Source organism: Acanthopagrus latus, chromosome 5 (genome assembly GCF_904848185.1).
Source record: "Acanthopagrus latus isolate v.2019 chromosome 5, fAcaLat1.1, whole genome shotgun sequence".
NCBI lineage: Eukaryota > Metazoa > Chordata > Actinopteri > Spariformes > Sparidae > Acanthopagrus > Acanthopagrus latus.
In genome coordinates this window covers 24,912,060-24,924,529 of record NC_051043.1, presented here as the reverse complement: position 1 = coordinate 24,924,529, position 12,470 = coordinate 24,912,060, and the positions used below count along the sequence as shown (strand labels likewise).

The window sequence follows — 12,470 nt, the reverse complement described above, 5'->3', positions numbered from 1 at the left end:
TTGTTCATCTTTCACGTACAGGATTTATGATCAAATAGAGTTTACACAACATTCAGAACATTGCGTATTATTTTTGATCCCCCTGACCTACCTTGATGAACGATTGTTGATTTTAATGACACAATCTTTCATTGCTTGAAACATCTTTCCTCATTAGATTTATTGTTTGTTTAGCGCCTTCAGCTAAATTTCATCCATTCACGTTAAGCCTTTTTAACATAGCAACTTTCTGACATGGTTAATGAAAAATCTTTTGTCATGATTGGAAAAAATAACAAAACATTGTTTGACTGCCTGAAATATTGGATTTATTGACTTTACTGAGCTCTGGAATGGATTATGTGTAACTCCCTCACTAAGTCTAAATGGATAACTGCTCTCTATCCATCTCAAGAATGTGTTCCATTCCTGATGATGAGTATCGTCTATGCCTGCTCTGTGAAAAAGTGTTGAGGGATAACTTTTGTTGTTATTTGGCACTAAATCAATAACATTGAACCGACTTGACATGGACTCGATTTGACACAGTTACAATTTAAATTTGGCACGTCGTCAAATCGTGCTATGGTTAGAATTGACCCATTTGTGGAATAATAACTATTAGATCAAATCTAGAATTTTATAATATTATTAGCAATTCAATTGCATTAAAGATCGGTCGTCATTGACATTTTTTACAAAGGTTGTTTCAGCACTTTGCGATCACAACAACCTTATTGGACGTATTGGAATATTAATCCCTCCTGGTGGATTTATTAACATAGTAGCACATACAAACACATTCATGTGAGTACAGTAAACACACATTTTAAGGCTTCTCTTGTCATTCACATGGGCTTCTTCCTGAAAGTGTATGGTGTGTTAGTGTATCTGATATTGTCGTATTGGTGTTGGTCCAAGAACATCATAATTAATGTTGCTCCAGAACTATATCTAGGAGCCAAGTCCACATCTGGAGCAAGGTTGAGTATAAGTCATTCACTCTTTGACTCACTGAGTTTATGAATTAATTTCCATTTCTTTTCACTTCTCTGTCACTGTTTGGTTAAGCTTAGACAACAAAATCACCTGGTCAGGTTGAGGCATCAAGACCCCCTATACAACACTAAACACGTGTTTTATAAGATAGCTTTTCTTATTAGTCGCAAACCTAGGCCATTACAAAACAAGATTGGTCTTTTTCAATGGCTGTCCTGGGTCAACATTAATTATAACATCCCGGGAACATCAGACTGTGCATGTGAATATTTCTCTTTGATCCCAAAATGAAAGACCCAAAGCAGGTAATTTGTACCACATTTCTTTCTCCTATATAATTTTAATCAGTGCTGAATTTGCGCAGCTCAAAACCGGAAAGGAATTTTTGATTATGATGAATTATGAATCATATCCTGATCCTGCGAGCTCACAACACACATCAACTCTTCACCATTCATCCACCATGTCCTTAATGAGACGGATGTCTTGTCTCTGTAATGAATCTATTAATGCAACACCATCATTAATTAGAAGCCCATTATTACCACCTGACCCCACATGGTTATGTCATGGTTTTTTTTTTTTTGTTTTTTTTTTTTAGTGCTTAGTGTGTGCACCGTATGTGGGCGTACATGAGTGTGTTTGTTAACACGTCAGTGAGTGTGTGCCTGCTTGTGTGACCCTTAGGATTGCCCACTGCTAATAGGTTTGCAGATGGAGGAGCTTTATTATGCTCTTTATGACTTTTTAACTGACTCACAGCTCACTGCTGGTAATGAACATAATGTGTGTGTCCGTGTGTGTGCCCGTGTGTGTGTGTGTGCTCATGCCTGTCTTTGTGTGTGTGTGTGTGTGCTCATGCCTGTCTTTGTGTGTGTGTGTGTGTGTTAGTAATGAATACGACGAGGTGGATGCAGGTTGGGAACAGAAGGTATTCTGTGGGGGTGGTAGTGTACTGAGAAAGAAGCCTTAAGGGAAAAGAGGACAAGAGAGAACCAGAGAGAGAGAGAGAAAGTAGTAGGTAGGGATGGTATGTGAGGTAGAAAGGGAGAGATGGACGGAGAAAGAGAAAGTGATGGAGGATGTATCAGGACAACGGAAGTAGTACTGATTCTGCTTCGCTGTGTGGGGGGGCAGATGGATTGATGATTTAAAAAAAAAAAAGAGGAACAAATTAGCAAGACAGGGTTAATGAAAGAGACAGCAGATAAGACACGCTCTCTCAGTGCATTACCGGTGATGCATTGGTATCGCTATATTGATCATAGGTCATCTTCTCAGTGATTATTTAGAGTCACTGTGTCTCTCTGCTGGCCACCAGCTCCAGAGGGGCTTATTTATGTTGGACAGGAACTGTACCTCTGTTCTGGTGTATATGTGTGGCTGTATTCAAACTTTTATGAGTATTTCTTTGGCTGGAGCTGTTCACCTTGTGCCTGTATGGTTTGTGTGTGTTGGATCCACACATAATGAAAAATAGATGTTCAGCGTTGTTATGGCAATATGACTCAAGACAATAAAGAGATGTTGTGCATATTATCTATTCAGTTCCTTTTGCCTCGATGGGTAAACTGCCACCAAATTTGACAGTTTGTTAAAACATTTGATGGAGTTTGGAAAAATATGACTATTGAAAACTGAATTGGGTGTTATGATTTCTTGGCTTTAATCATTAAAAAATAGCTTCAGTAAAAGCTTCGGTATCACACAGAAACTTTGGGATCCTTTTGTCCAAGAATCTTTCAGAATCGTTGAACAATTTCATAATTTTTTTATTATTTATTTATTTTTTTTGGATACTTTTTTAAACTCTTCTTGTTCAAAGCGAATGGGAGATCTCTATGGTTTTAAGCTGATTATTAAAAATTCCTGCAATGAAAGTGATAAGAAATCTAAATTAAATTTAAGAAATGATACTCCAGTGGTTTTAATCAAACTTTACAGGCATTACACAATCGATTTAAGTGTTTACTAGGTGCACTTGAGTGCACCGTGAAGTCCTTGTGGCTGCCTGTGTGCTTTGCCTTACGGTGTGTGTAGATTTCTGATAAATGTCACCCAAAACGTGTTGGAGTCTCGGCATAACATGCATTTTGTTGCACTGCTACTTATTCCGAGAGTGAGTGCTTGGTTTTGGAGCCACTGGCGCATTTTAGTTCATCATGTTTCAGGCCGTTTTTTGCAATATGTTTCAATATGTTCATATCCCACTGACGATGAAGATACAATTTATTGTCACCACTAGAGTATACGCAATACTATTTGAGTGAAACACAGTGCCAACAGGTTTCAAAGTCCCAGCTCCCGCAGAGGTGTACGTCTGCAGCATCACCAAGAAAAGGAAAAGAGTGCAAATTAACCGAACTGAACTGCTTGAGTTAATAATGAGCAGCGCACCCCCGAGAATCTATGATGGGTTTAGAGGGCGAGGAGGACGGGAGGGAAGAGCACACTGGGGTGAAAAAGAGCCAGCGGGTGAGGATAAGATGAAATGAAGGAAGAAGAAACATAGGAGGGTGGCGACGGGAGGGAGGGAAAGGAGGAACGGAAAGATACGGGATGAGAGGATAAGAGTGCCACAGGATAGCAGGTGAGGGTGGAAAGGAAACGGTGTGTGTGAATGTGTGGAGGAGGCAGAGGACAAGTGTGTGATGGAAGGATAAAGATGAGCGGGAGAGAGAGGAGGAGAGGGACTGTGCGAGGGAATTAGAGGGAAAGTTTGAAGGAGAGCAGTGTGATAGAGGAGAGAGCTGGAGAGGGAGAGAGAGAGAGAGAGAGAGACAAAGGGGGAGGGGAGTTCAGAAGTTTTAGAGTTATAAATATCAGGAACGGAAGCGAGGATAGGATTTGATAGCGCAGGGTTGAAGAGGACCACAGAGTGAATGTAAAAGTCTGAAGATGCTGCAGACACTCAGTTTGCGGGGCGGGGGAAGAAGGGCAAGAGAAGGGGGGGATCCTCCAAAAATCCATTCCTCCCTGAAATATAATATGACATTTATGATGTGTACGAATCCGGAGCCTCTTACTGGCGCTTCAGGCAAAATCCTCCCAAATGTTCGGCATTAATCAGGAGAGTGAGCTTAAAGACTCAAGGTGCTTAAAAAGACCGGCTTCTTGCTTTTAAAGGCAGATTTGAGTTTGCAGTTTCCTGTACGCTTTGGTGTGTTTGCATTTTTAACAAAGTGAACATTCATCCCCTCTTCTTTTTTCTGCCCTCTCTTCCCCTTTCATTATTGGTTTCTTCTCAGTCTCTTCGCTCACTTCCTTCCCAGTTGCTATCTCTGTCTCAAATTGCATTTTTTTTCTTCCTCGAGCTCCCTCTCTGCTTTATTGAATTATAAACATGCGACCCCTTTTTGTCATGGTGAAGCTCACATTACTGTACACGGTGTAAAATATGAGCTGAACTCGCTGAAGTCCCCATGTCTCCCCACTGATTGCATCTCAGCGTGAAACACAAACAGACTTCAAACTGTCCATTACCTCGCAATGTACGTTATCACCTTGGCCTTTCAGCCGTTAAGTGCTCATAGTTGCATGGTCATGCAGCTGAAAGCTTAGGTTGATATCCTATTTTTTTTAACTTTTATTCCTTGACAGTATGGCAAGAAATGCATCGCTGTTCAACACCTGACCCTGTCGCTCAAACTTTGCTGCGTAACATTAATGTCCTGACAGGAAACAGCCTTCAGGGGTATCAAGGTTTTTAACCACTCTGCCGTGCAATCTACAGCAAAACAGAAAGGTATGCTTTAGAAAAGAATGGTGGCAGTATGAGAGTGATTTTTTTTTCCCTTAATGCTCGAAAAAAAATCAGAAAACTCAGTGGCTTTTAAAGCAACGTCAAATCATTCTCAAACCAGCCCTCCATACACGGGCAGGTTTACCTGGATTAAATGTCACGGGGGGCGTCACATTGATCGAGGAGGGGAGAGGGGGCTGGCGAGGATGAAGGCCAGAGAGCAGAGGGAGGGCAGAGCGGTGCAGAGGGAGATGAAAGCTCGCAGAGAGGGATGTACAAAAGGGGGGGGAGAGAGCGCAGGGTGGTCGGGAAGAATTAAGGAGCAAAACGGGAAAGAGGTGGAGATAAATGAGGAGATAAAGGGAAATGGGTAAAGGCATAAGTGGAATGGAACTATAAAGCAGAACAGCAGACCAAAGAGAATTAGGTGTGGTGTTATATTAAAGGGAGGAACAGAGGAGACGGATGGAGAAAGAAATCAGTAGGAAAAAGGTTAAAAGTGAGAGCCAGGGTGGAATGTAGGAGGAATGAGAATAAGGGAGGAGGGGAGTTTACAAAGACAGGCGAACATTCACAGCGGCGGAGCAACCTTCAATTTTTTTTTTTTTTTTTTTTATGCAACGTGTTGATATGAAGGAGAATTTAGAGGAGCGGCAAAAATGCTGCATTCATTTTCCTCCGCTGTCAAGGGTATCCACAGGTACACTGAATATACAACTCAGGCCATTTAGAAGGTACATTGCTATCACCCTAATTATCATTTACTTATACTTTGGCTCAGCTTAGATATACTCTAAAATCTGGCCCACAGCCACCAGCTCCACTGTTTTAAGATGGCAGGCCGGAGAGCGGAGCTGAGTCAGCTTTGGTTTGCAAATGAGCTGGACGCGGCCAAAACCGGCCAAGAGCTGACGTGAAGGGAGACACGAAAAAGAAAAACGGCGTTGTCGATCGGCCGCCCTTTACTTTGTCAGCTGCGCACTTGGGGACCGAATCTAAACGTTCCTTAGATGAATTGGTTATTTCCAAATTATGTTCAGCTTGTTGGCTAATGAATGGAGACACAAAACAAATCCTCCACCCACTCAAAGTATGTTCATCTGTGTGGGAAGCAGACGCAAAGCCCTGGATATTGACAGCGGGCAAGGAGGGAAACAGTCAGACTGAGTTCTGTCTGCACACTGTCAGAGAGGGAAAGGTAACACAGGGAGAGCGACACGGCAGAGTCAGCCTCGACCTTGGCAACAGCTCCAACAGCTCTGTGTGACAGCGCGGCAAAGTACTGGGGTGCTGCTGAACTATGACTACAGATTCTCCCCGGCTGCACGCCTCCTTGACGATGGAGCAAATTAATTTACACGACTATAATTAAAGAAGCGATGGAGGGATGAAAATAAAGTGGTGGGAGAATGAGAGAGGGTTTTCTCGCACAAGTCGGGTCACCTGGGATTATTTCTCCATTTATACACAGGGGGATGAACACACTCCAGGCATACCTCCTTCATCTGGCAATACAGTATGCACACACACGCTCCAACACACACATGCACACACTTCAAGCACGCTCAATCACAGAAAGCTGTATGTAAAGCCCTGTGAACAAGGTGACAAGGAATCTGTCCTGTGGAGAATTGGTTTCCAGTAGTTTGCCAGTTAAAACCCCACATCTGACGACGTATTCGCAAAATAAACTGATTGCAAGCAAATACACTGTTGACATGCATTCAAATCTGCAACACACGGAGGACAACGGACAGAAGTTGTCAAGGATGATTCAGTGTATCAGGTGTATCTTCTATAGTATCATTCCTGCTACAGTAATGTCCCATAAGTAAACAAGATTCACCTGCTGACCTACTATATCATACTGACACACATACACAGATAAACAACACATTAGGTTTGTTCTCCATGCCTGGCAAAATGCACAAACAGTCTATGTGTAAGTCTTGATGATAAATATGGGAGCTGTTTTCATATCTGTCCCCATCATATGCCACTGGCTTGCTCTGCTCCTCTCTCTCTCTCTCTCTCTCTCTCTCTCTCTCTCTCTCTCTCTCTCTCTCTCTCTCTCTCTCTCTCTCTCTCTCTCTCTCTCTCTCTCTCTCTCACACACACATTAATTCTACACTGCCCTCCCAAGTGTCAAAACGCACTCCCCTTCAGCTCTCACATCGATGCTGTAAATAACAGTCTTTGTGCGTTCTTGCCTGTGTGTGTGTGTGTGTGTGTGTGCGTTCTTGCCTGTGTTTGTGTGTGTGTGTGTGTGTGTGTGTGTGTGTGTGTGTGTGCGTGCGCTTGTGGACATTTGACACCACAGGACGATAACCTCCCCAGTTCATCACCATCATCACTCAGCACCGCCGCCACCTTGCTTTCATCATCACATTGGGACGGTTACATCGGTCCAGCCTGGTCATGAATCAGCTGTATATCACCCATTTGTGTGTGTGTGTGTGTGTGTGTGTGTGTGTATCCCTATATAGTCATTATCCTTGTCAACCTGTCAGTGTTGCTGTCACATTAGTGTCATCAGCTGCAACCTCAACAACAGGTGTGTGAGCCTGTGTGACAGACAGAAGGACCGGATCCCCCACAGTGGGTTTTCCTTTCAGGCATCTTCCGACCCCTGCTTAGACTCATCTTCGGTGAAGGAGAGAGGCAGACAGATAAATGCACAGATATGGAGAGCGAAGGGGTGGAGCAGGGGATCGTAACAATAGAGGAGAGCTTTTGCGAATGAGCCAGCGGGCAGGTGTAGAGACAGAGTCAGACGGAGAGGGATTTGGCAGAGCTCACGACTTGTTTTACCTCAAAAACAGTCAAACAGAGAGAACCTCGTCTTTCCTCCTTCAACGTGAAATCATTCCGAACAATCCCTCTCTCACTCGTGCTGAATGATTATCCCGAGAAGGAGCTGGCTTAATTACCGGGTCTTTATAGAGTGTGGGAACATAATAACTCTGCGTTGGATGATGTGCCTTCCTAATTTGTTCATTTAATAAGGAAATTGAGCCGTGTTTTCTGTGTTCAACAATGTGCTTTTGTCTGCCTGAATGCCATTATCTGATTTTATATGGTGACTCTGATGGCTGAGCTGGATGAATCATTCCCTCTTCAAAATGTTGAGATTAAAATTAATATAGCCATTTCTCCTCAGGTCAACTGGGTTGAAACCGATGAATACTATTCAAGTCGAAAGAAGAAACAAAAAACGGGGGGCAGGGTGAAGTGTTTTAGCCATCCATGGTCGGCCATTGTCTGAAAACATGTCCATCTGGAACACTTTGAAATTGGTTGTCATAGATTTTGGTTGACAGGTTCATGGTTCCCAGAGGATTAATCCAAATTGCTTTATTACATTGGTCTTTTCTTTAAATAACCACCCCCCCTTTAAGTGCACATATGTTTTTAATATTTAATGTTTTACCTCATCAACTTTGGGGATTTTTGTAAAAAATATTCTTATTTTTAATTTGATGCCGGCAACAGATTGATGCCATGCCATGCCAGTTTGACTCACCTTCACTTAGTTAACAAAATGAAGCGTTGTCAAAAAAACATTTTAAACATCAACCTTCAGCATTAGCGGGTTAGCATTGTCATTCTGCGCATATAAGCATTACATTTAATGCACTACTGTGCCTTAACACACCCTCACTGAGCTGTGGCTGTAGACTGCTGAGCCTTGAGCCTTTTTCATTAATGGGTTGGTGAGAGGTGTCAGTCATCCTCATGGTAACCAGATGCTGTTCTTTAGCCACAAAAGTGATCGCTTAAACACATTGCATGACAAAAAAAATGATGTGGCCATGACATTTTACAAAAATTTCAGGTGTGCGACATGAAAGGAAAATGTTTAACTTGTACCTGATTATGTCGGCTCAACCGCATCGGGTAATTGTCAAGGCCTGAAGCAGGTGATGCTGAACACGGAGGCAGGATCATTCCAACAGAATAATGTTGCCTCACGTGAGAATCACACAGTAACATTACAGCAAGCGCAGTCATTAGTTGGGGAAAATGCAAGTAAACGCTAATCTGTGAAATAAACATCATCTGGTTGATGCATGTTGAATTACAGTATGTATTCCTCATGATGCAACTGTTCATCTGGCATCCTGACACCCCCCCACAGCCTGGAAAAATAGGATCCCCCCCCCCCAATATATCACTGTAAACACAACTAGCCGTGTTTGCAGTACTACTGTAGTCTTTCTTATCATGCAGGCTGTTGGAGTGTCTGCTGAGTGACACCACTACATTTGGTGTCCTCTTCAAGTTGCTCTTGAGAAAATTTCATGTAGTTGTCCTCTCCTAAGGTAATATTTTAGGTTCTTGCCTATGCAGATTGAAATTTTCAGGTGAGTTTAAAAAGACTGGCTCATCACACCTCATATGTACTTTATGTACTTAGAGCCCTTCTGCTGCCAACAGCCGCATGGAAAACTACCTGGACGGGAGCAGTTTGCAGAAGTACAAAAAAATAAAATACAACTACTTCATCCTTGGGGAAATACTGCAGACTAATAAGAGTGCATGGCTCAGTGTACCATCATGAGAATAAAGCTTGTACGAAGGACCCGGGAAGACCTGCTTGACCACATATTGATTCATTTCCCCATCATCACCCTGTCATCATTCATGAGTTTTTTCAACCATGTTGCTTGCCTGTTTTTGAAAGCGGTTCAGCGCTGTTTCATTGGAAATCAGCGGGGCTGTGTGCTGGATAATGCTGCGTATTTAGCAATTTAGAAATCACAAGGAGAAAGTGCTGAACCGATTTTATGTAGATGCATCTTCTTCTGCATAATGTCTTCATCAGTCTGTGTCGGTAGGCAGATAATCAATTACTCTGACTCAAAATTAGACACTATAAATAAAGAGGTAGACAATAATTCAAAGCTGATATTTTCTAGATGTAAAATGAAAGACTGTTGAAGAATATTCCCAGATTTATCATTTTTGTTCCTCACAGTGACGACACACTCCCCTCCCAATTTTTTTTTTTTCTTTTTACCTCCAGCATCCGTCATCCATCCCAGGAGGTGATTTGGCAGTAAGAAGACAAACAAGTTATTTATTGCCTCTTTATCAGTGTAAACACGCAAGGAAATTAATACCAAACACTTGACCATTGGCAGACATTTGATCAATACCTCTCGACCAAACAATTTGGGGGGTCTCTACTTTTAGATGCTGCATCCGTCCAAATTGACTGCAGCTGTTGTTTTTGATGCCGTTGTCATGGAAGGGATGATTTGGATGGATGTTTGTGAGTGTGTGTGTGTGTGTGTGTGTGTGTCCGTCTGTGTTAGCCGCCCTTGGGCCGTCTGTGTGAAGCAAGATTCAGTGCTTTTTACTTCCTGTTGATTTATGTGGTGACGTTTGCCTTTGCGCTCACAATCACATTACTGGAAAGGCGGAAGAACCGTGGTTCTGTGTGTTGTGTGCGTACGCGCTGGTCCGTGTGCGTCCCTGTGTTTGTAAATCATTTTCAAAGTGGCGTTGGATGAAATAACGGCCGTCCTCCTCTCCCCACTTTTCCCTCCCACACACATTCAAATGTGAATCGCTTTTTCCATGATACATGCTTTCGTAAATACACATTGAGAATATCTGCCCACGTGGCCACGCCCAGCATGCATCGGCAGACGCACATCGACGCACATTTCCATCACAATTCGTGTTTAAAAGACAGAAACCTTTTTTTAAAAAAAAATTATTCACACTTTCAGGCATAAAAGGATGTTAACAACACTCTAGGATGATGAGTCAGTTTTCCACGTCTGTGTTTTAGACTTTTTTGTCTGGCACCTCACTGAGCCGCGATTAAAGAGTTTTGTTTTTTTTAATGGCATACAGGAAGCTGATGAATCACTGCGCAGGTGCTGTCAAACAGCTGTCAAACAGACCGATAGAGAAGAAATAGTGGGCGGTTAAGCAATCATGAAAGAAATGAAATGATTGATAAGCAGCTGGACTGTGGCAGGTATCGCTTTATTTGAATTTCCTCCTTTTGACTGCCGCGACCATTCGATCCAAAAAAACACATTGTTGGTGGGTAAAGTTCAGTGTATAAACATAAGCTTTACATAGGTTAAGTCCCATTGCAGTGCTTTTTGATGCTGTGAATAATCTGCAAAACTGTTGTCTGACTTCCCTCTGACGCATCAGTCTGAAGCTGTCCATACAGCCCTCCTCTTATCTGCGTACGCATTCGTCCTCTAGACATCCGCATTCTAACGTTGTCCTCCCGCGGTGCAGAGCCGGTTTTAAAATGTGTGCAAATCCCTCCCCAGCAGTGTCATCTCCGAGCTGATTTGGAATCCCATTCATAATTTATCTCTAATGGAATACTTAATGAGTCTTTGTGTTTCACTCTTTATCGCTCTGTCCAGGCCTGTTTGTCTCACCTCATCTATACTGCATGATTAAAAGAACAACCGAGGCCCAATCAGTGGGAGGGGTATTTACAGTTGCCACATTCTGATGGATCAGATGATTGAAAGATGAATACTTAATGAGGTCTTTCTGGCGGCGAGGCCATCAGCACACCATTCTCAGCTGCCTTGATTTTGAAGTTGGTGTGTAAAAGTCAGTGTTGAAATTAATTGTCCTTCAGAAGGTGATCAACAGGTCATGAGAAACAGGGGGAGGGGAAGTACGGCTCAGGGTTTTAAGATGAATGCACTCCACAAAACTCTTCTACGTCTGTTAAATTTATCATTCGGACTTTTTAACTACAGCACAGGGCACAAGCTGCACATTTTTTAATCTAATTAGGCATAAAAAGTGTATTTCTCAGACATATCCCTGGAAAGAGAATATCAATCTAATCACATTAGAGTGATACATACTCTTTTTCAGCTCGGTTGAATCCAAAGTACATCACTTTGAACCACCAAGACAGCATATTTTTCTCATAATTTGAGCCTCTTTTGGAACCAGACCATAACCCTTTGCAGTGGTAGCTCCAGACACCACTCACTGAACTATACCAGACCAAATTACAGCAGCGGTCTCGATGTGGTACAAAACAGCTCTCAGCCAATTTAGTCAGGCTGGTTATTAATGAAATTTGAAACATGTCTCCTGCACGCACACACACACACACACACACACACACAAACACATGCACGCACACACACACAAGCACACTATACAATATGAGGCTTATTTTCTGGTCAGTGAAATACAGTTAGCAGTGCTTCACTGCACTGGCTTACACAATTAGTGGCCCAATGGATTCAGGGGATAAACTGGGTTGAAATGAGAGGCTAAAAGAGAAGAAAGAGAGAAATAGATAACACATGGTTAATTGTGTGTAACAGACCAAAGCGGAGACCAAATCTTTACCAGCCAGTCAACGCTGCGTGTTGCCTCATTTTGTCCGTCTCGGATGACGCTGCAGGTTGACATTTATTTCTTTATGACTAATTTAGCTTTGTCTTGTGGGAACTTTATCTGCCACTACAGATACTGGCACTCACCAGTCCATTGCTTCCCCTGCTTCCGTTTGTGCAGCAACCATTTTGGCTGACTCAGTGTGCCCCTGGGCAGCATTTGACCTTAGAATGAACAATCATGTCGACCCGCCTCCCCCCTCCTCACACCCAGTCTTCCTCAAGCTGGGTCCCAGTTCAGGGGCTGGATACATGAAGTCAACACGAGCAAATAATAACAGAACAGAGGTCTCTCCAAATGTGGCAGGAAATTCAGCTGTCTTTTTTGTGAATCTTTTGCTACA

At 42.7% G+C, this 12,470-nt stretch overlaps 1 protein-coding gene across 4 annotated transcripts in view; it reads left to right on the top strand.

The window, feature by feature from the left end:
• grid2 (glutamate receptor, ionotropic, delta 2) overlaps positions 1-12,470 on the top strand; it is a 480,315-nt gene that overhangs the window by 69,515 nt on the left and 398,330 nt on the right. The window lies entirely within an intron of this gene.